The sequence below is a fragment of the Saccopteryx bilineata genome, chromosome X (genome assembly GCF_036850765.1).
Source record: "Saccopteryx bilineata isolate mSacBil1 chromosome X, mSacBil1_pri_phased_curated, whole genome shotgun sequence".
Lineage (NCBI taxonomy): Eukaryota > Metazoa > Chordata > Mammalia > Chiroptera > Emballonuridae > Saccopteryx > Saccopteryx bilineata.
In genome coordinates this window covers 53,773,588-53,777,630 of record NC_089502.1, presented here as the reverse complement: position 1 = coordinate 53,777,630, position 4,043 = coordinate 53,773,588, and positions in this window count along the sequence as shown.

The window sequence follows — 4,043 nt, the reverse complement described above, 5'->3', positions numbered from 1 at the left end:
GTCTAAGAACTGTGAGATAACTACTACAGGCATAACATATGCATAGCGGAATACCGGAAGGAAGAGGGAGAGAGAAAGGAAGAGAATAAATATTTGAAACAATTATGTCTGAGAATTTCCCCCCAGAACTTCCTCAAACTTACAAAAAATGAGGAAATTTGTTGCTAAAAGACCTGCCTCACAAAAAATATTAAAAGCAGTTCTTTAGAGAGTTGGGAAATAATATAGACCAGAAATTTGGATCTATATAAGGAAAGGAAGCACAACAAAGAAAGAATAAATGAAGATAAAATAAAAATATTTTAAGATTCTTAATTGACTTTTCAGATAACCATCTGTTTAAAAAATGGTAATAACAACAATGTATTCAATTTCAGAGATACATACATACTTAGGTATGAATTAAATGAGGAATCAGGATTTTTTTATTATTATAAAAGTGCTTTCACTACTTGTGAAATGGTACAGTGACATTTGAAAGCAGGTTTGTATTTCTAAATAGATATTACAAACTCTGGGGACACCACTAAAAATATAAAAGAGTTGTATAATTGATATGCTTAGAAATGAAAGAAAATGGATTCCTATAAAATCCTCTGTTAAAACCACAAAAGGTAAAAATACATGTGAGACAAAAATAGGAACAAAAGAGACAGATTTTAAAAATACAACAAATATGGTAGATATTAATCCAGCTACATCAATAATCTTGGTAAACATCAGTGGTCTAAATATACCAATTAAAATACTGAGATTTTTGGAGTGGATAAGAAAACAAGATCCAATTATAAGTTGTCTATAAGAAACCCACATTAAATATACAATAAAGGTATATATAAATTAAAGAGATGAAGAAAGATCTATCATCTTAACCCTAATCAAAAGAAATCCTAAGTAGCCATATTAATTTTAGACAGAAGGGACTTCAGAGCACAGAAAGTTTTCAGGGATATGGGGGTGCATTACATAATAGTGAAGTGGAAAATATTTTGAGAGAATACAACAATCCTTAATGTGTATGTGCCCAAGAGCAGAACTTCTAACTAAGATAAAAACTGATAGAACTGCAGAAGTAAATGAATTCACTATCACAGTTGCAGTTTTCAATACTGTATCCCTTTTTCAGAAATGGACACATCCAGCAGGCAGATAATCAGTAAAAATGAACTCAAGAGTACCCTCCATCAACTGAATAATAATCGGCATGTATAGACTACTTCATTCAACAGTAGCAACATATACAATTTTCTTTTTTTTTAATAATTTTATTTTTAATGGGGCGACATCAATAAATCAGGATACATATATTCAAAGATAATAACTCCAGGTTATCTTGCCATTCACTCATGTTGCATACCCATCACCCAAAGTCAGATTGTCCTCTGTCACCTTCTATCTAGTTTTCCCTGTGCCCGTCCCCCTCCCCCTTTCTCTCTTCCTCTCCCCCCTCCCCCCGTAACCACCATACTCTTATCAATGCCTCTTAGTTTCACTTTTATGTCCCACCTACGCAAGGAATAATGCAGTTCCTGGTTTTTTCTGATTTACTTATTTCACTTCGTATAATGTTATCAAGATCCCACCATTTTGCTGTAAATGATCTGATGTCATCATTTCTTATGGCTGAGTAGTATTCCATAGTGTATATGTGCCACATCTTCTTTATCCAGTCATCTATTGACGGGCTTTTTGGTTGTTTCCATGTCCTGGCCACTGTGAACAACGCTGCAATGAACATGGGGCTGCATGTGTTTTTACGTATCAATGTTTCTGAGTTTTTGGGGTATATACCCAGTAGAGGGATTGCTGGGTCATAAGGTAGTTCTATTTTCAGTTTTTTGAGGAACCACCATACTTTCTTCCATAATGGTTGTACTACTTTACATTCCCACCAACAGTGTATGAGGGTTCCTTTTTCTCCACAGCCTCTCCAACATTTGCTATTACCTGTCTTGTTAATAATAGCTAATCGAACAGGTGTGAGGTGGTATCTCATTGCCATTTTGATTTGCATTTCTCTAATAACTAAAGAAGATGAGCATCTTTTCATATATCTGTTGGCCATTTGTATTTCTTCCTGGGAGAAGTGTTTGTTCATGTCCTCTTCCCATTTTTTTATTGGATTGTTTGTTTGTTTGTTTGTTGTTGAGTTTTATGAGTTCTTTGTATATTTTGGATATTAGGCCCTTATCTGAGCTGTTGTTTGAAAATATCATTTCCCATTTAGTTGGCTGTTTGTTTATTTTGTTATCAGTTTCTCTTGCTGAGCAAAAACTTCTTAGTCTGATGTAGTCCCATTCATTAATTTTTGCCTTCACTTCTCTTGCCATTGGAGTCAAATTCATAAAATGCTCTTTAAAACCCAGGTCCATGAGTTGAGTACCTATGTCTTCTCTATGTACTTAATTGTTTCAGGTCTTATGTTTAGATATTTGATCCATTTTGAATTAATTTTAGTAAAGGGGGACAGACTGTAGTCCAGTTTCATTCTTTTGCATGTGGCTTTCCAGTTTTCCCAGCACCATTTATTGAAGAGGCTTTCTTTTCTCCATTGTGTGTTGTTGGCCCCTTTATCAAAATTTATTTGACTATATATATGTGGTTTTATTTCTGGACTTTCTATTCTGTTCCATTGGTCTGAGTGTCTATTTTTCTGCCAATACCATGCTGTTTTGATTGTCGTGGCCCTATAATAGAGTTTGAAGTCAGGTATTGTAATGCCCCCAGCTTCATTCTTTTTCTTTAGGATTGCTTTGGCTATTTGGGGTTTTTTATAGTTCCATATAAATCTGATGATTTTTTGCTCCATTTCTTTAAAAAATGTCATTGGAATTTTGATGGGAATTGCATTAAATTTGTATATTGCTTTGGGTAATATGACCATCTTGATTATATTTATTCTTCCTCACCAAGAACAAGGTATATTCTTCCATCTCATTATATCTTTTTCGATTTCCCTTAACAATGGTTTATAGTTTTCATTATATAAGTCCTTTACATTCTTTGTTATGTTTATTCCTAAGTATTTTATTTTTTTGTTGCAATCATGAAGGGGATTATTCTTTTGAGTTCATTCTCAAATGTTTCATTGTTGGCATATAGAAAGGCTATTGACTTCTGTATGTTAATTTTGTAACCTGCGACCTTACTGTATTGGCTTATTGTTTCTAGTAGTCTTTTTGTGGATTCTTTGGGGTTTTCGATGTATAGGATCATATCATCTGCAAAAAGTGATACCTTTACTTCTTCTTTTCCAATATGGATGCCTTTTATTTCTTTGTCTTGTCTGATTGCTTTGGCTAGATCCTCTAGTACAATATTAAATAAGAGTGGAGAGAGTGGACAACCCTGTCTTGTTCCTGACTTAAGGGGGAAAGCCTTCAGTTTAGTGCCATTTAATATGATGTTAGCTGATGGTTTATCATATATGGCCTTTATCATGTTGAGATATTTTCCTTCTATACCCATTTTTCGAGAGTCTTAAACATAAAATTGTGTTGTATTTTATCGAAAGCCTTTTCTGCATCTATTGATAAGATCATGTGGTTTTTGTTCTTTGTTTTGTTGATATGGTGTATTACGTTAACCGTTTTACGTATGTTGAACCATCCTTGAGATTCTGGGATGAATTCCACTTGATCATGATGTATTATCTTTTTAATATGTTGTTGTATTCGATTTGCTAGTATTTTGTTTAGTATTTTAGCATCTGTATTCATTAGAGATATTGGTCTGTAGTTTTCTTTATGCCACTAAATTCAACAACCTAGAAGAAATGGATAAATTCCTAGAACAATACAACCTTCCTAGACTGAGTCAAGAAGAAGCAGAAAGCCTAAACAGGCCTATTAGTAGAGAAGAAATAAAAAACCATTAAAAACCTTCCCAAAAATAAAAGTCCAGGCCCTGACGGCTATACCAGTGAATTTTATCAAACATTCAAAGAAGACTTGGTTCCTATTCTACTGAAAGTCTTCCAAAAAATTGAAGAAGAAGCAATACTTCCAAACACATTTTATGAGGCCAACATAACCCTCATACCA